Source organism: Mirounga angustirostris, unplaced genomic scaffold (genome assembly GCF_029215605.1).
Source record: "Mirounga angustirostris isolate CCGP_5_RB_7025 unplaced genomic scaffold, mMirAng1.0.hap1 SCAF_13, whole genome shotgun sequence".
NCBI classification, from domain to species: domain Eukaryota; kingdom Metazoa; phylum Chordata; class Mammalia; order Carnivora; family Phocidae; genus Mirounga; species Mirounga angustirostris.
In genome coordinates this window covers 55,703,366-55,724,253 of record NW_026991721.1, presented here as the reverse complement: position 1 = coordinate 55,724,253, position 20,888 = coordinate 55,703,366, and the positions used below count along the sequence as shown (strand labels likewise).

The 20,888-nt window shown below is 41.5% G+C and overlaps 1 protein-coding gene across 5 annotated transcripts in view; it reads right to left on the bottom strand.

Annotated features, from left to right (window-relative positions):
- The window catches only part of FAM168A (family with sequence similarity 168 member A), a 188,322-nt gene extending 175,906 nt beyond the window's left edge, over nt 1–12,416 (bottom strand). For 2 of the 5 annotated variants that reach the window (XM_045894400.3, XM_064576961.1), the window contains exon 1: nt 10,198–10,414. The gene's annotated coding sequence lies outside the window, so the exon portion shown is untranslated. Of the gene's footprint in view, nt 1–10,197; nt 10,458–10,996; nt 11,074–12,262 lie in introns of those variants that run through there. The other 3 variants (XM_064576962.1, XM_064576960.1, XM_064576963.1) reach the window with 3 other exon arrangements.
- Nucleotides 12,417–20,888: the final 8,472 nt, after the last annotated feature.

The following is a 20,888-nucleotide window of genomic DNA, read 5'->3' as shown; positions in this document are numbered from 1 at the left end:
TCCCTCTCCCCCCCCACCCACCACTTGTGCTTTCTCTCGCTCACATTTTCTCTCTCTCTCAGGTAAATAAATAAAATCTTTTTAAAAATAAAATAAATATTTAAAAAGAAAATATCCATATCTAAGGAAAAACACAATCTATATCATCATAAAAACAGGCATATTCTGAAAGGACCCAGGTATCTGCTCAAATAGAGGGAGGAGGTGGGAGTTGTATTGGAGCGTTAGAAACCAAAGTGTTCTTACAACATCTTCATACAGAGATCAATGGCCCATTTAATGAAATGTTAAACTTTTAGATAAACAGGGTAGTAGTTTGACAAAAAAAGTTTCTGTATAATTGTTCTCTACACTAAAGATATGCATAACTGCCCAAGTCACTAAATTTTATAATAAATAAAACAAGAACTATTACCTTGCCTTAATCTCTTTGATCTTCAATATTCTACAACTTAAAGTTTGATTTCTGATAGCCTGTGAGTTAAGAATGAAACATAAGAGGAGCAAAGAAGAGGAGCACGAAGAAGATGGGGAGGGAAAGGAGGAAAAGGAAAAGAAGAAATAAAGACTACATGTGACCCACAAAGCCTAAAATATTTTTTAATGAAAGCACTTACCAACCCCTAAATATACCCTCTTGCTGTCTTCTACTTCTGAACCTTGTACTATACACCATCATCATCACTAAACCCTTTATCAATCCAATTAAATTCTAAATTCCATTCTGAACAAATTAAAAAAACCACATCTGAAAAACACGTATCACCTCACTCCTTATTAGAATATCATACTACTGGCTTCTCATCTACCTTACTAGGTTCAGTACAAAAACTAATCACTCACTACTTGTGATGCACCCTCCAGGAGCTAAAACTATAAAGATGACTAGGATACAGTCCCTGCCACCAAGATACTTAGAGTTAACTGAAGGAGCAAACAAAAACAGTTAATATACCTAACAGAGTATTATGACAGAAGCATGTACCCCAGGAACAAAATGGGGGCACTTATGGCAACCTTAAGGGTTCTGAAAGATTTCTTAGGAGAGATGCACCCAATCCAGAGGGATGAATAAAAGGAAAAATGGCATGAACAAAGGTGTGAAATTGCAAGGTATCTGTAGGAACTACATGCTACTCAGTATTATCAGTCATAGGAAGAGTACAGGTAGGAGAAGTACACAGGGACAGGTCACAAAAGGCCTAATATGTCATGCTAAGGAGCTAGCATAGAAGGCCTAATAGTCATCCTAAGGAGCTTAGACTTTAGAGCCAATAAAGGGATTTAAGCAAGAGAATGATGTGGACATATACATCTATTGGGTATATGTTCTGGCTGCTGAGTGAAAGACAGGTTTCCTAGATGGGTGATACAGAAACCAGTTAGGAGACTACTGTACTTGTCCTGGTGAGATCAGGGTCTGAACTAAGGTGGTAATAGTAGGAAAGGGAAGATGAATTCCAGAAATACTTAGGAAGATTTATTTTTGGCTATGAGAGATAAGGAAGAAAAGACCAAGGGCACAAGAATATGCAATGGGAAAAAGACAGTCTCTTCAACAAATGGTATTGGGAAAACTGGACAGCTACATACAAAAGAATGAAACTGGACCACTTTCTTACACCCTACACAAAAATTAACTCAAAATGGATTAAAGACTTAAATGTGAGACCTGAAACCATAAAAATCCTAGAAGGCAGCACAGGTAGTAATTTATCTGACATTGGCCATGGTGAGATTTTTCTAGAAATGTCTCCTGAGGCAAGGGAAATAAAAGCAAAAATAAACTATTGGGACTAAATCAAAATAAAAAGCTTCCACACAGCAAAGGAAACAACAAAACTAAAAGACAACCTATTGTATGGGAAATGAAAATTGCAAATGACATATCCAATAAACAGTTAGTATTCAAAATATAAAGAACTTACACAACTCAACACCAAAAAAAAAATAATAATCCAATTTAAAAACAGACATTTCTCCAAAGAAGACATATAGATGGCCAACAGATACATGAAAAGATGCTCAACATCACTAATCATCAGGGAAATGCAAATCAAAACCACAATGAAATATTACCTCACACCCGTCACACAAGAAACAACAAGTGTTGGCAAGGATGTGGAGAAAAAGGAACACTTGTGCACTGTTGGTGGGAATGCAAACTGGTGTAGCCACTGTGGAAAACAGTATGGAGGTTCCTCAAAGAGATAAAAATAGAACTACTCTATGATCCAGTAATTCCACTACTGAGTATTTACCCAAAGAATACAAAAACGCTAATTCAAAAGGATACATGTAGCCCTATGTTTATAGCAGCATTATTACAATAGCCAAATTATGGAAGCAGCCCACGTGTCCATCAACAGAAGAATGGATAAAGAAGATGCGGTATATATACACAATGGAATATTACTCAGCCGTAAAAAAGAATGAAATCTTGCCATTTGCAATGACATGGATGGATCTAGAAGATACAATGCTAAGTGAAATAAGTCAGAGAAAGGCAAATACCATATGATTCCACTCATATGTGGAATTCAAGAAACAAAATAAAGGAAAAAAAAGAGATAAACCAAAAAATAGACTCTTAACTATAGAGAACAAGCCAATGATTAACAGAGAGGAGATCGGAGGGGGAAAGGGTGAAATAGGTGAAGGGGGTTAAGAGTACACTTATCATGATGAGCACTGAGTAACGTACAGAATTGCTGAATCACTGTATTGTACACCTGAAACTAATATAACACTGTATGTTTACTATAATTAAAAAAAAATATGTAATGGCACAGATTCATTAGCCAGTATGACTGGATGGAGTGCATTTAAGTTACAAAACTCAGGAAGAGATGATTTTAACTTTTTGTGTGAAGGGGTACAGAATGGAAGAGGTTAGAAATAGGGAAAATGAGTTCTGTTTTGGACCTATTGAATCTGAGGAAAATCTAAATGGATATATGTAGATGGCCAGAAGCCAATGAGATTTACAAGTCTGGAGCTCAGAAGAGAGCTCCAAGCTGGAGATATTTCAACAGCATATAGGTAGCAGTTAAAGCCAATAGAATGGGCAAGACTACTTAAGGAAAGAATCTTAAAAAGTCCAGTGAGCCAAGGAGCCAACCCTAAGGAATATCAACATTCACTAAGAAAGCAAAAACAATAAAGATCTCTTCTTAAATACCAGCTAGTCTCAATAGCTTCAAAAATCTCTTCCTGCTAAACAACAAACTGGGAAGAACAAAAACCACAAAACGTGTTCATTAGTACAGCTTATCTAATGGACAAAGTAAAGATTAAGAAATTCAGTAGGAGAGGGCTTTCCATGTAGGAGGAATAGCATACAAAAAGAACAGGAGCATGACAGTACAGTATGTTTGGGGATTTGCTTATTTGGGACAGTAGGTATAAATGCTAGAAAGGCCTTAACAAGGGGTACAAACTAAGGCCTACAAGAACACTGGGAGGGAACTATCAAGGAAGACCGTGGTTTGACTTCATGAACTGTTCTTAAGCTCTCCTTCCGCAACACATCCAAATCTCCTTCAAGTCTCAGCTCAAGCATTAACTCTTCCAAGCATCTCTCTCATCCCTGCTCCCCCAGGCATATCAGGCCACACCAACCACCATCTTCCCCATGCCCCTTGTTCATGCCCCCATTGTAGCCCTTACCCTACTACACTATGCTACGGCAATGTGTGGCATGTCTACTTCCCTGATAAATTGACTATAAACTCCTTAAGAGCTGGGAAATTTAATTTTTGTTTCCCATACTTCCAGCACTCCTTCACTGCCATCTAATAATCACTCAATATGTATTTGTTGGACAGATGTCTTAAACATATCTGAGGCAGACAAGACTACTAGCTCTTTGGCCTTGCAATGCACTGCAGCTGTGGATTTATGTTCTTGTTTTGCTTTACTTGTGATAATATTAAAATAAATGTATACTCCAAATGTAAAATGAATGTGAGGAGATACAGCCCAGGAAAACACTGAATAACAAAAGAACAGCCTATAGGAAAAATTTAAATAATTCATAAGTAAAATAAAAATAATAGTCATAGCTACCATATTAAGCACCAATTATATATGTGCCAGTCAGGGTTCCAGGTTCTCTGTCCTTCTTATCTCATTTAACCCATACAACAAATCAACAATGGAGTATTATCTCCCTTTTACATATGCACAGATAATTTATTTCACTTTACTATTGTCTTGGTAATAAGTTACAGGTAGAAAACTGAGTTTTGTCAGGATAATGAAGAGCGAACATTGTATACTACATTCTCCACTTCAATACAGCCTCAATTATTTCATTTTGGGCTAGCCAGCACAGTTACAGTGGAACCAAGTCCCATAAATTCACTTAGAGAAAGTCCTCTAGCACCTTCTCTGTCCCACTATATCCAACAGTCTTCAAGTTTCAAGGGAGAAACTGTGAACTGTCCATATACTCACTCCCTCCAAGAACCCTTCAGAAAAGCAATAAACCAAATATAACAAGCTTTTTACCTCTGCGTGGGGATTTCAATTTTGTAAACTAAGAGGAAAAACATTTATATAATCCTTTACAGCTTAAAACATATTTTCACTTTTATTATCCCATTTGAAACCCATTTTACAGATAAGTAAACTGAAGCTCCAACAGATTATTAATGAATTTGGATTTCACATCTCTTAGACAAAAAATTCGTGTTTAGATTACTGCATTTTGGCATGTGTAAGTGAGAACTTCCTACTCATGGCACTCTCTGTACATCAGATGACAGACCCTCCTGGACAATCAGGAAAGGATCAGTGTACTAGGCAGCATTTCTGCAAAAAGAAAGATGCACAAAAATTCTGACCACAAGAGTTAAGTGACTTACTAAAATATGAAATGAAGTGCTAAGGTGATATAACAAAGAATTAGTATCTAGTAAATAAAGAACTGCCAATGAGGTTAAAGCTCTAAGAAAGTGCTATTTCAAAGCTCACAAAGGCTGCTATTTACCCCCTCCCATTCCTGTTTCCAAGCATGATTGATCCACATCTGGATAATCTGATCAGCCATAAATGCAAACTGGCTTCCTCCTGCTATCTAGACTACCTGTGTGTGTATGTATGTGTACACATACATCTAATATATATATATATTTTTTATTTACACATACATATAAATAAGTATTGCCAGATAATGGGATTATAGACAATAATTTTGGTTCCTTTTACTTTCTGTAATTTCCAATTTCTACCATGTGCATATGTTATCTTAATGGTGGAAGAAATAAAGCTTTTTTTTTTTTTTAAAGATTTTATTTATTTATTTGACAGAGAGAGACACAGCGAGAGGGAACACAAGCAGGGGGAGTGGGAGAGGGAGAAGCAGGCTTCCCATGGAGCAGGGAGCCCGATGCGGGGCTCAATCCCAGGATCCTGGGATCATGACCTGAGCCGAAGGCAGACACTTAATGACTGAGCCACTCAGGCACCCCAGAAATAAAGCTCTTTTAAAGTTAAAACATAATAGATAAAAATTGGGGCACCTAGGTGGCTCAGTCAGTTAAGCGTCTGCCTTCGGCTCAGGTCGTGATCCCGAGGTCCTGGGATCAAGTCCCACATTGGGCTCCCTGCTGGACAGGGAGCCTGCTTCTCTCTCTCCCTCTGCCATTCCTCCCCGCTCATGTGCGCTCTCTCTCTCTCAAATAAGTAAATAAAACCCTTTAAAAAAATAATAGATAAAATAAAGCAAGTCACAGAAGAATACTTACAGTATCGATTCTATTTATAAAAAGTTGCAGAGATAAAAATATATATATTGTTTAGGATATGCACTTGTTTGGTAAAACTATAAAGACAAGAAAGGGAATGATTCACACAAAATTCAGGAAAGTGGTTACTTATGAGGAAGAGAGGAGAGACATTCAATCAGGCAGGGAATCACAGAGGCTTTAAAGGTACTACAAATTTCCTTTTTAAGCCAAGTAGGAAAAACATCGATCTTCAATTTGTTGCACTCCTTAAAGATGTATGTTATATGCACTTTTATACATATGGTTTAATTCACAATTTAAAAAGATACAAACAGGGTTGAGAAATCAGAATTTGGGAGCTGTAACCCAGACTCTTCCACTTACTGTGTAACCTTAAGCAAGTCATTTAAACCCTCAGAGCAGTTTTTCTTATTTTCTAGATGAGGAAGCTAACAGCTAAGACATATGTTTAGTACTTTACTAATTAAAGTTCCTCGACTACAAATATGTAAACATGCAAATATGCAGATAAACTGTGAGATGATAATACAAAGTAATCCCTCTTTAATAAATTATAGAACACAATACCAAAAACCCAATGATAGGACATACAAGGCTATTCCCATTCTAGTATCTTCCTATCTCATAATAATGGCAACAATATTTTTTAATGTGTACTACGTAACCAACCCACAGTGTTAAATACTTTCCATGGATTATTTTGTTAAATCCTCAAAACAACCCTACGAAATTACTCTCTTATGCCCACTTTACAGATAAGACCATTGTGCCCAAGGTCACACAGCTAGCAGTGAATGGTGGACCCACTTCAGAATCCACACTTTTTTTTTTTTTTTAAAGATTTTATTTATTTATTTGACAGAGAGAGACACAGTGAGAGAGGGAACACAAGCAGGGGGAGTGGGAGAGGGAGAAGCAGGCTTCCTGCGGAGCAGGGAGCCCGATGCGGGGCTAGATCCCAGGATCCTGGGATCATGACCTGAGCCGAAGGCCGACGCTTAACGACTGAGCCACCCAGGTGCCCCCAGAATCCACACCTTTAATCACAGTAGTTATGCCTCACTTCTCACTATACTTAAATCATCTCTCTCCCGACAATGAAAACTCCTTGACAACTGTTTTTTGTTTTTTCATTCCCCCTGATATTTAGCAGGTAATAAGTAAATAAATATTGAATAGTTCATATATGCACAGTGTTTTCAGGTCATAAAGTTATTTTAGGACATGAACTGATTTGTTTCCCTTGACAGCCTTGCGAAGTATAAAAGTTTTTGTTTTTACTATTTTAACCATATTTAAGTGTACAATTCAGGAGAAGTAAGTACATACACAATGTTGTGCAACCATTACCACTAAGTATGAAAGATTTTTAATGATGTTACTGAAATCACTCAGCTATCAAGGGTGGAATGAGAAATTTGAAGTCAGGACTCTCCACCTCTAAATTCACAGGCCATTCATTACCAAGGGGCCTGTCTACCAGTACCTCCATCTGCTCTCTCCTTCTTACCAGAACATCAGAAGAATCAAACACTTTATATACATTTCCACTGTACAGGTACCCACAGCTGTGAGGGGAGAAAAAATTCCCCCAAGACATTTCTCCCAGGCGATTACTTTTCATTTTGAGCTTTCAAAAGCCAGAGCTTTAATATAAATATCTCACCTCTAGCTCAAGCCTGCAGATCCACAAAAGCAATGTCTGGACCCCAGAGTAAAGTTATGAGGAGAAATGCTTGCATTAGTTAGATTACGCTCTCACCAAATTACAGGTAAAACTGCTCAAACCTGGTCTTTATTATAATAAAGCTTCCTTATAACAAAACACTTTCAATTCCAAGGATAGGGCCAACCTTCCATCATTCTGCCCATTTTGGAACTACAAAAAAATAAAATAAAATAAGGATCCTAAATATTGGGCATTTTTATGTGCTCAACTGTCAAACCAAAGAAAATGGTTTGTTTACAAGATGAACTCTGAAGCTGGAACAAAAACAGAATCATTTGATCCTGCTGATGCCAATTTTATCCTCTTTACATCCCTCCCCACGTTTTCTCAGTCTGAGCTCTAATCAACAGCCACTTCATGTTTAACATATCATAGTTAATGCAATTAAGTGCAGAAAATTGTTTCCCTAAAGCTGTTTCCCCCAGTCACACCCCTCTCTACCTTCCAGCATCACCATTCTGCCATAAGAATGAACATATCATGAAGCTTTAAATAAAATTGCTGATGAATAGATGGAGACATTGTTGCTGCAGTTAATGCAATATGCCTACATCAACACCAACCCCTAAAAAATAAAATAAAAATGATTCTATATGCTTTATCCACATCTGACAGAATTCTGACCACCTGAATTCCTTTAGAAGAAAATTCAATCTATAGAAATATAGTCAATTATTTTAAATCTTATCAAGTAATGCCAAAAGAGAATCAAATGAAAAACTCCATCAATACCAAACCATTTCACCAATGAATATTTATGACATTTCCATATTTCCTGTCTTCCCTCTGTTTACATAAAGCAGTGTGCCAAGATTCATCTCAGGATTATTAGCCTGCAATACAATGATGGGCCTAATTGCCTTGCAAACCAGGACACCAATAAATGGAGTCTTCAGACAATCAATTTTAAGAGGAGAAAAAAAAAAGGCCTAAGCTCTTTCTACATACATGCACGCTGCCTGACTAGGAAATAAATTCAGCCTCATATTTTTCAGTTTCATTCATGGGTTCTCAAGCAAAGAATGCTCCCTTAAATACCTCAAGCTCATCAAATCTATTTAATTCCAAATTCCAGGACTAATTTTTAAATGCACCAAGGGGAGGGCAGAAAGGAGAAGGCAGAGACATCATATAGAAAGATACCTATCACGTTCCGGTTTTATCTTCCCCACCTTTAGTTCAGGAGTAGGTTTTCTCCCCCAAACTTTCTTTTTATAGTAAATGAATAGAAAACACCCACCCCCTGCTTAATTCTACTTTAACTGAAGCCCCTCTTAACTTTACCCTTCGGGTTGATTTGCTAATGAGACTAATACAAATGAAACAAAAAGACTGAACTAACAGCTTAGGATGTCCTCTAGGAAAAAGAGTCTTTAATGTACCTTCTCTGTCCCCTGCAAAGTCCCCTCTGATTACTGTCCCTCCCCCAACCACAGCCTCCAAAGCTGTCCATTTAAATCCAACCCCTTACCCTCTTGTGTCTCTTGGAGGACATCAGAATCCTTCCTCTCTAGAATCATTCAATGCACCTCTTCCCAGCCCTGCTCCCTGCCCCACTCCATCCTCCCTGCCCCATCCATACCTACAGCTTCAGGTTTCCCACTCCTTAAATAGCCTCTTTGCCACCTTATTATCAGCAACCACCTCTCCAGTCCTACCAGTTCATCTCAGACACTCCTTCTCCAAAACTCCCTCTGCCACCTCAGCCAAGGGACATTTTCTTCAAGATACCATCCCCCAACCTTGTTCACCACCTGCCACTATTCTTTCAGTGAGTCTAGCCCAGCAGCGTCTTCTGAGCCCTCTGCCTCAAGCCTGAACCCAGGGAGCCACGATGCCTTTTGCAGTTGTTCTAAAATCACACTAAATCCCATCCCCTGTGCCCCCCTCCAATTTCAATCTCTGCCTGCCCATTTTGGGCCTAACTTCTAATTTACCCCCTCCTGCCAGCTCACCATCACACTCCTCTCATTGAAAGTCCCACCCCCACCAGTTCCTATTCCAACCTCCAATAGCACTCCCCAGAAAAACCCCAAATTCTACCTCCTCTGCTCTCCTAACCCACGCTATTCCATAAGTCTCCACAAATTCCACCACCCAGAGATGGCAAACGCCCACTTCAAGCTCAGGTCTCAACCCATGCTAAGCCCCTTACTCCCAGCTCCTACCACCTCCATCATCCATCAGTCTGCCTTAGGTCCACCCCAAATTCCACCCTCGTGAATTAACACCCCTCCCCCAGGGTCCTATCCAAACCTGAAATCCCACTGTCTATTTAAATCATCCCCCTACCCTGCACCCCGGCTGGATCCCAAGCTGTCAACTGCTCCAAGCCAACCCCAAATCCATCACCCTCATTCAGTCCCCTCCCCCATTAAAAGCCATCCCACTCCACTCTCATCATCCATCTCGCCCAGAACCATCCCAAATTCCACCCCGACCTCCCAACCTCACGCTCCGGTCCCATATCGGGTCAATCGCTATTAAAAGTCCCCTTCCCTTATCGCCCCCCCAACCTGCTTGGGTCCCACCCTCACCCCACCCCCAGCCCCGCGCCAGGACAAGTCTCCCCTGCCAACCCGCCGTTCCATCGCGACCTCAACCCCCTTCCCCCAACCCGCGCGGGGTGTCCGCAGCCCCCACTCTCATTCTCCGTAAGTACCACCGGCCCAGGCTCCGGGAGAGCGGACCAGGGAAGGGGGGCGGTCTCCTCACCGGCTGGCCGCTGCAGGCGAAGACGACGGCGGCGGCGGAGGCGGCGATGCCCTTGTCTTCTCTGGAGGCTACAGTGGCGACGCTCTCGCTCCCTCGCCGGTGTCCAGTAAGGTGGCGGATGGCGCGCAGGGAACGGGAGCCTCCTCCTCAGACTAGGCTCTGAATCCTCTGCAGTAGCCGACGAAGAGCCCGACGGGTGGGGGGAGGGGACGCTCGGCTGCGGGCGAGGGAGGAGGAGGCGGAGGGAGGGGGCGGGGGACCGCTAAGAAGGGCGGGGAAGGAGGAGCCAGCGCGGCGCCGCGACACGTCCCACAGCCTCAGCTCGCCGGAACCACAACTCCCGGCATGCCCTGCTCCGGCCCGCAGGCCTGCGCTGCCCGCCGCGCGCCTTATGTCGAGGGGCCGAACCCTCCCCGGTTACGGACAATGGAGTAAAGTCCACCATCCGCCGGCGGCTTTTGTAGACTCAGAGACCATTTGTGAGGAAAGTTAAATGCCCTCTTCTCCGAGTAGCGATGTTTGCGGCGTCTCCAACCTTTTTACACTCACACATACACCCGCCGCGGCCGTCCCCCTCCGCTGGACTACATTTCCCAGCATGCCCCACAGTCTCCCGCCCTCTTTCCGGACCCTTCTCAAACGCGGTACTACAGTTCCCAGGGGGGGGTGTGGTGCCTGCGAAATGCTGGGAGATGCAGTTCTCAGTTCTTCCTCCATGTTAAGAAAAAGAAGTGAAAGAGAGGAAAAAGGGCAGGAATATGCCAACCCACTGAGGATAGGCCTAGATGGGATAGATCACCTGAGTCTGTACTCTCTTCGCCATCCCCGTTGCCACTGTCACACCAGAACTAATGCAGCAGCTTCCTCCTGGTCTCCCTGCAAATCAGAGGACGATTTGGCAACTGAAATCCAAGTGTGAAAAGAAGATCTTGACCCCGCTCCATTACTTTCAAATTTTTACCTTAAAAAGAGAATGAAACATTTTGGGAAAGATGAATGCATGAGGTGGTTATATGGGATTGTTGATTACAGGGGTAATGTAAATGTCCGTCAATAAGGGCTAGTTAAATTATATATACAAACAATACAGTAGTAAGCAGCTATTCAAAATGATGATATAGATCTATTTGTTGACATGAAAAGCTATTCACAATTTATTCTCGAGGGAAACAAATTGATTACAGAACAGCATGTTTAAAATGGCATAATTTATGTGACGTTTGAGACGATATTCTATAAGCATAAAGAGATTTCAGGAGAGAGGTTCCCCAAAATATTAGTAGTGATTATCTTGGAGGAAAGGGTGTCAGATTTCAAGTAATTTTTATTCTCTTATTGCCTGAATTGTTTAAAAAGAGCACATAGTTTTTTAAGTTATAAGACTATTTTCAAAAAATGTAATTTCCAAATCCAACAACCATACTTTGCTGCCTAAAAAGCTTACTACGGCTTCCTTTTGCCCTCAGTGGTGCTCCAGGATGAGGCCTGTCTGGTTTTTCTGTGAGCTCAACAGTTCCACTATTAAAACGAATAATGGTGGTAACTTACAATTCATAAAAGACCATTAAATCAGTAGAAGGAATGTTCTCTATTCTCAAAATTTTCCTCCTTCTGTTCTTTCCACAGCCATTTCCTCCTTTTCTCCTCATTCTTGAAACTCAAGCCAAAGTCCTACCTTCCCTAGAACATATTTTAGGCACATTGATCTTCCTTGTATCTGAATTCTTATAGCACTGGTTTTTAATCTGTGGGCCAGATATCTCTATGGAGGCGGGGAGTGAGGAGGGAGGAACAGAGTTATTGTAAAGGGCCGGCAAAGCTCTACTTAAACAAAACATTGTCTATAGACTGAATAAGTAAGTCTTACACTTAAAAAAATTTTTTTCTTTCTTCTGTATCCAGCTCTCCTAGCATATGGAATATGGCATCAGACGATCTCTGATGTAGCATAAATCCTGTATTCAGTTACAGTACTTTAGATTTTATATGTCATTATTCCTTGATGTTCTGAACACCAGAACATTCAAGCTCCACTAGCCAGCCCACTGGAGAACCTCGGGCGTACCTGAGAAAGGCCAGTTCTCCTATATCAGAGGTTAATGTGGTCCACAGCCCTGCTGCCGCCAATCTCTTCAGCTTCACTCCACCTACTCTAGTTACACTCCTATTCCTTATGACTCACTTTCCCCAGGTATATCAGGCACTGTCATTTTCAAACTACTTATCTCATTTTTCAACCTATTAGCCCAGCCTTAAAATCCCAGTCCCCCCACACCCCTCAAAAAATCCTAGCTCCTCTGCTCCCTTTTCTGAGAATAAGAAAAGTGCTTATGACATGTTGGCTATGTGACAGGCAAGTCCCTTCCCCTCTCTAAATGTTGCATTGGCCATGCCCTATTCTAACTCTCTTTACTCCCTCTCCTCCTCCTTTTTCCCACTTCTCCTACTGGCAGAAAGTGGGGGCTGGGTGAAGATCAGAATTAGAAGGGATCTGATCTGGCAAGCATTTATAAAGCATTAGCAGAGTTAGGGGCATAGGTATGAGGAAGTTTATCAGACTAGGAATCTGGGAATCAGATCCTAAATCAGACTTTGCTATGAACATGCTGAGTGACCTTTAGTAAATCTCTTAACTTTTCTGAATCTCAGTGTTTACATCTATAAAATGGAAGGAAAGATTCCTGCCCTGTCACCTCAAAAGGTTATTAGGAAAATCCAATAAAGCAATGAGTATGAAAGTCCTTTGAAGACTGTAAGGTGGCATTTATAGTCCAAACCCTTCATCTAATTTGAGGATTCTCTCTCCGAATCCCTGCCAAGTGTTGGCAGGTAAACTGTTTACTCAGAATTATACCATTACTAATGAACTTATTAAAGTATTTCAGGAATCAACTCTATTAAGCCAATTTTATTCCTTGATAAAATTTGTATGTGGTACAGTTAAACAATTTCTAACTTCTCGAGATTTTTTTTCTATATGGATTGTCATAAAGATCTATTTTTCTCTATCAGTTTTACCAGAAAGGTTAGATTTATTGGTAATCTTTTATCTTTATCGATTTTCACTGATTATTGCTTCAGCTATTTTGAAGTTTCTGGTCATTATTTCCACCAATGCCACCTTTTCCTGGAAGAGAGTTGAGCCATTGTCATTTTTATTTTGTGGTGATTATTTCTACCAAGTGGAATTTTCCCAGGGGTCAACTTTGCAATGTTTAATGTTACCAACAAAGATGGGATCATTCAGTTTGCTTTTCCATCCATTATAAATTTTTACCACATGTAGTTTTAGCCATTGTCAGTTTTATTTTGTGTTGATTATTTCTACCACATCTATTTTTTCTTCTCTGCAACCCAACCCGAACAAACTCAGGGACGAAATGACAGTGTCAAAACATTATCCTTTGCCTGTTACTGATTAACTGGGACTGTGAGATGGTTTTGTATCAGCTATGTTAATGAGTTTGTTTGAGCTCTCTTTTTCTCTCAGAGCATCTCTGTAAGAGCATTGACACATATGTGTGAGCTGGACTGTTACTTTAAGAATTGCTTTGCGGGGGGCGCCTGGGTGGCTCAGTTGGTTGGGCGACTGCCTTCGGCTCAGGTCATGATCCTGGAGTCCCTGGATCCAGTCCCTCATCGGGCTCCCTGCTCGGCGGGGAGCCTGCTTCTCCCTCTGACCCTCCCCCCTCTCATGTGCTCTCATTCTCTCTGTCTCAAATAAATAAATAAAATCTTAAAAAAAAAAAAAAAAGGATTGCTTTAGGGGCGCCTGGGTGGCTCAGTTGATTAAGCGGCCGAATCTTGATTTCGGCTCAGGTCATGATCTCAGGGTCCTGGGATCAAGCCCCATATTGGGCTCCATGCTCAGCAGGGAATCTGCTTCAGGATTCTCTCTCTTCCTCTGCCCCTCTCCCTGCTTGCTCCCTCTCTCTCTCTAAAATAAATAAATCTTTTTTTTAAAGATGTTATTTATTGATTTATTTCTCAGAGGGAGTGAGAGAGACAGAGCACAGCAGGAGGAGCGGCAAGAGAGGGAGAAGCAGGCTCCCCGCTGAGCAAGGACCCCCAAAACAGGACTCAATCCCAGGATCCCAGGATCATGACCTGAGCCAAAGGCAGATGCATAATGGACTGAGCCACCCAGGTGTCCCTAAAATAAATAAATCTTTAAAAAAAAGAAAAAAAAAGAATTGCAGGAAAATGGACATTAGAGACCATGTTAGGAGAACCAATCTTTAACGAGCCAGATACTGTGCTGGCATCTAAGATCCATTATCTCATTTAATCCTTCAGCCTAAATTTCCTTCACATGCCCACTTTCTAGTAGAGCAATTTAAGACTCAGAGAGAGAAAGAAAGAGAAGCCAAATTAGGATCAGAAACCAGGCCCTGGTTTAACACCCAGTGCAGTTTGAATGTTTATAAGTTCTAAAGTTATGTAATTTAATTTTCAACTTTTGCAATCATCTTAATGGAAAATTAAATTATGATTTTTGAGTTTAACTAAGATAAACAAGAGAAATACATGAATATAAACAAAGCATTCTCAAAGAGCTTTTGTAAATTAAAAGTAGAATTAACATATGATCCAGTAATTCCCCTGCTGGGTATTTACCCAAAGAAAATAAAACACTGATCCAAAAATATATATGCACCCCTGTGTTTATTGCAGCATTAGTTACAATAACCAAAATATGGGGTGCCTGGGTGGCTCAGATGGTTAAGCGTCTGCCTTCAGCTCAAGTCATGATCCCAGTGTCCTGGGATCGAGCCCCACATCGGGCTCCTGGCTCAGTGGGGAGCCTGCTTCTCCCTCTCCGTCTCCCTCTCTGTTTGCCTCTCCCCCAGCTCATGCTCTCTCTTTCTGTCTGTATCTCTGTGTCTCAAATGAATAAATAAAATCTTTAAAAAAAAAAACAATAACCAAAATATGGAAGCAGCCCAAGTGTCCTTTGATAAATGAATGGATAAAGAAGATGTGGTATATATATACAATGGAATAGTACTCAGCCATAAAAAAGAATGAAATCTTGCCATTTACAACAACATGGATGGATCTAGACAGTATAATGCTAAGTAAAATACGTCAGAGAAAGGCAAACACCATAGGATTTCACGCGTATGTAGAATTTAGGAAACAAAAGAAACAAACAAACAAACAAAAAACCGGACTTTTAACTATAGAGAATAAACTGAAGTTTATCAGAGGGGAGGTGGGGGTGAAACAGGTGAAGGGGATTAAGAGTACACTTATCTTGATGAGCACTGAGTGACGATATTGTACATCTGAAACTAATATAACACTGTTATACTGAATTAAATGGTTTTTTTAAAGATTTTATTTATTTATTTGACAGAGAGAGACAAAGCAAGAGAGGGAACACAAGCAGGGGCAGTGGGAGAGGGAGAAGCAGGCTTCCCGCTGAGCACGGAGCCTGATGCGGGGCTTGATCCCAGGACCCCGGGATCATGACCTGAGAGGAAGGCAGATGCTTAACGACTGAGCCACCCAGGCGCCCCTATACTGGAATTAAATGTTTTAAAAATGTATTAACAAGAGATTTTTGAGACCACAAACGAGACAAGGAGTGTGAAAATGTTGTGTAAATGACCAAATACTGAGCAAGTGGAAGTTACTGCCATTTGTGATGCAGGCTGTTATATAAACCTGTTATGCACCTTGACAGGGTGCTAGAAAATGATTAACATAGTAACATTTAATAGGTGGGTATCAAATGACCACCCTATTATTTAATTCTAACAACCAGGATTAAAGGAATAAGATTGCACCCTGCCTATCCTTTAAGACCCAATTCAGACATCAGGTGAGGTTAGAAGCCTACTGGGCTCCCCTAGACTGCTCACACCATATGTTCACTGTTTACTGTCCTCAAGGACAAGGACCAAGGTGGTCTGGTTCATCTCTGTGGCCCACCTAAATCAGTTCAGCCTTGGGTTTCTGACAGTGTAAGCCTTCAGTAAATAGTGATTGAATGAACGAATAAATCAATCAATTAGGGGCACCTGGCTGGCTCAATTGGTAGAGCATGTAACTCTTGATCTCAGGGTTGTGAATTCAAGCCCCACACTGAGTGTAGAGATCACTTAAAAATAAAATCTTAGGGGCGCCTGGGTGGCTCAGTTGGTTAAGTGACTGCCTTCGGCTCAGGTCATGATCCTGGAGTCCCGGGATCAAGTCCCGCATCGGGCTCCCTGCTCAGCAGGGAGTCTGCTTCTCCCTCTGACCTTCCTCCTTCTCATGCTCTCTGTCTCTCATTCTCTCTGTCTCAAATAAATAAAATCTTTAAAAATAAATAAATAAATAAAATCTTAAAAAAACTAAGGAAGTTTATTTTTTAAACTAATTGACATGATAAGTATATAGAATCAGTTAAAATGACAGGAGGGGCACCTGGGTGGCTCAGTATGTTAAGTGTCTGTCTCTGGCTCAGGTCATGATCCCAGGGTCCTGGGATCGAGCCCCTCATCGGGCTCCCTGCTCAGCAGGGAATCTGCTTCTCCCTCTGCCTCTGCTGCTCCCCCTGCTTGTGCGCTCTCTTTTTCTGTTAAATGAATAAATAAAATCTTCAAAAATAAATAAATTAAAATAAAATAAAATAAAATGACAAGGGAAATAACAATAACGCTGGGGAAAATAATTTTTTTTAAAGGACAAGGGAAAAGTGCACATTAAATAAAATTAAGGCAAAGGTAAGTCATAAATGAATTTGCACAAACTGATGACAGCTCCCGAAGCTTCCGTGCAGCAGCAGGCAGTGGGAGGAAAGAGCCTTAACATCCTGGATCCAAATCCTAACTCAACCAGGATTGGGTGTCAAGTCACTTCCCCTCCTACACCTGTTTTCTTATCCATAAAATGGCTGACCTTACAGAAACCCCCAGGGCAGATAAAAGAATTAATTAAGGTACCAGATGTTTTGTGTGCTCTGAAAAGCTGACAGAAGTGGGGATTGTTATTGACAAAGACCAGAAGAGAATTAGGAGGGAAATTTACGTTTAGGAGGATTCTTTACATAAAGCTGCTCAAGTTCATAAGCTTAAAAAAAAAAAAAAAAAAAAAAGCATTCCAATTATAGTGGGTTAAACTATGTCTCCCAAAAAGATAGTCCAGTTTTAACCCTCGTACTGGACTTTTGATTTCGACTCAGGTCATGATCTCAGCGTCGTGGGATAAAGCTCCATGTTGGGCTCTGTGGTCAGCGGGGAGTCTGCTTGAGATTCTCTCTCTCTCTCCCTCTGCCCCTTCTGCCTTCTCTAAAATAATAAATAAATAAATCTTTAAAAAACAAAAAGGAAAGTAGAATTTTGGCTGTTAAAAATCTTAGGATGATGTGCTCTGGTAAGCGCTGTGAATTGTGCAAGACTGCTGAATCTCAGATCTGTACCTCTGAAACAAATAATGCAATATATGTTAAGAAAAAAAAGAAGAAGAAGAAGGTAGCAGGAGGGGAAGAATGAAGCGGGGGAAATCGGAGGGGTAGACGAACCATGAGAGACGATGGACTCTGAAAAACAAACTGAGGGTTCTAGAGGGGAGGGGGGTGGGAGGATGGGTTAGCCTGGTGGTGGGTATTGAGGAGGGCACATTCTGCATGAAGCACTGGGTGTTATGCACAAACAATGAATCATGGAACACTACATCTAAAACTAATGATGTAATGTAGGGGATTAACATAAGAATAAAAAAAAAGAAAAAAAAATCTTAGGATGAGATCCATCCTGGATTTAGGGTCCCCTAGAGGCCCCTAAAGCAGAGCTGTCTTTGAAAGATTTTTTTTTTTTTAATTTGAGAGAGAGAGTGAGAGAGAGCACAAGAGGGGGGAGCGGGAGAGGGAGAAGCAGACTCCCCGCCGAGCAGGGAGCCCGATGTGGGACGCGATCCCGACACTCCAGGATCGTGACCTGAGCTGAAGGCAGTGGCTTAACAACCTGAGCCACCCAGGCACCCTAAAGCAGAGTTGTCTTTATGAGAGCAAAGAGAAGAGGTCTGAGACACAGAGACACTAAGTGGGAAGGCCATGTGAAGATAAAGGCAGAGCTTAGTCAAGCAGCCCCAAGCTAAGAAACATCAAGGACCTCTGGCAGCCACTAGAAGCTAGGAGGGAGGCATAGAAGGATTCTGCCTCGGCCTCCAAGAGGAACCAACCTTGTTCACACCCTGATTTCAGACATCTGGCCTCTCAACTGTGCGAGAACAAATTTCTGTTGTTCGAAGCTACCAGCTTGTGGTAATTTGTTAAGGCAGGTCCTAGGAGACCAATATACCAGGTAAGCTGGAAACCTAAGTAATCAAGTGATTAGCAAAGATTTTGAGAACCCCAAATAGATTCAGAAGAGTATATTTTGGGAAATGTTTATCAGTTCCACTTAATTTGTCATCTCTAACAGCAACTATGGAAAATCTGTGTTGATATCCATTGTCTTTGAACCTGTGCCCTTTCTCTTTTTAACTCTTAGCTCTTGACCTGTCTCCGGAAGTGGCCTATACTTCAAATGAGTAGGAGGAACTCTGGTGTCATATGAAGTGCACAGACATAGGAGACCAGATCTGGGTTCATATCCCAGCTCAGTCACTTAAAGGCTACAACACTGGGAAAATCACTTGTCCTTATTGAAACTTCATGTCCTCCACTGTAAGATGTGACTAATATCATCTCCTTCATAGGGTGAAATGAGTTAATTCATGGAACGTACAGGGCCTGACCCAGGAGTTTCATAACTTTGCCTTGTCCGGAGGGCAATAGAGATCTTTTCTTTCTTTTTATTTGGGCGATGTTTGGATGGTGGGGGAAGGGGAAAGGAGTCACCAGTTTTCATTTCAACTAGAAGGTGGGAAAGCTTTCCAGAAAGACAGGAAGAACAAAAGTACTTTTATTCCCAGAAGAGCTGAGTTTCCTCTGGGTGGGGGTCTATGGACCCCCATGGAAGAACATGGACAATGTTGTATACTTATTCATTATTCCTTGAACATAAGGTACTGACTTACTTTAAGATATTGATCCCGGATCTTTTGCTCACAGTCTGGGGGAATAGTTACATCTCAGTGTGATCAGTGCCATAGTGGAAGAAAGAAAGGGGCTGTGGGAACCTAGAAGGAAAGCCTAACCCAGGCCAAGAGGTCAAGTAGAAGCCCAGGGTTACCACCTGCAGATTCTCCTCAAGACATTATAAGCTCTAGGACGTTCCAGGATTTTTATCCAGTTTACAGCTGTGTCCCCAGCACAGCAACAGTGCCAGGCATGTAGTAATCATTCAGTAATATTTATCATGTGAATGAATATAAATTAAGTCACATCACACAGGACTTCCTGCCCCTACAAAGCCCTTTCAACTGTTCACCCCCACAGGTATAATCTCATATTCATTCATTCATTTATTCATCAGGCTTTCCTGAATACCCACCATTTGCCAGACATGATATCAGATTCTGTGTGCCGAACAGACAAGATTTCATGAAATTCACAGTCTAAGAGAACAAAAGATGTTCCCCATGTAATCCCCATGATCTCTCCACCCTGGCCCAGCTCCCCTGTGCCCTGTGTTGATGTCCCCTTAGCTCAGCCGCAGGCTCCAGGAAAGCACCAGATTCCATTCAGAAGAGGACAGATGGGTCCTCTCCCCAGCCCTGTGCTGTCCACAGTCACCTGAGCACCCAAGCAGTCAAGGCTCTCAGATCTGGAGTCTCAGCCAAGACCTTTCTCCAGCTTAGGACTCTATAAAGGATCACCAGCAAAGCGAAGCCCCTTGCACTGCCAAACAAATAGGCTGCTCCACACAGTAACTCCTGCAATGGCTGCCCGAGGGTTGGATGGAACAGCGGCCAAGAGAGGGGTCACTGGCACTCTAGTTATCAAATTCCCTTCTGGACCTAGGTCCTTTGGGAACGTTTACCAAAGCGGAAACTCGTGAATTACACGGTGAAGGATGAAGAGGAACTCAGCAGATAGTGAAGGAGCCTGTTGAGGGCAGAGGAAGCGTCCCCTGAGCTCAGGAAAACTTAAGTCAGGGGTTCTCAAACTTTTCTGTGCTGGACCCTTTAGGCAGTCTGGTGAAGCCCATGAAGCCCCTCTCAAAATAATGATTTGAAGGGCGCCTGGGTGGCTCAGTCGTTAAGCATCTGCCTTCAGCTCAGGTCATGATCCCAGGACCCTGGGATCAAGGCCCACATCAGGCTCCCTGCTCCGTGGGAAGCCTGCTTCTCCCTCCCCCACTCCCCGTTTGTGTTCCTGCTTTCATTATCTCTCTGTCAAATAAATAAATAAAATCTTTTAAAAAATGATTTTAAGTGCATAACTTAAATACAAGAATTACAAATGAAACCAATTTACACTGAAATACTATTATCAAAATATTTTAAAATCTCATCAGTAATACATATATTCATTAACAAATTAAATAATAAGATCTCACTGCCTGTCTAATAACTGCACAATTTCAAAGTGGTGATGAATACAAACAATATTTCAAGATGTTTTCCAACAACTGTAATGTGATAGGGGAACATCTGTGATTTCTGTTGATGACAAAGTCACAAGTACTGCTAAATCTGTGGTTTGTTACCTACATTCAAAATGGAAAGACAAATGAATTTCTGTAAAGATTAATGAATATAAAACGTAGCTCTCCCAGGGTGACTGGGTGGCTCAGTTGATTAAGTATCCAGCTCTT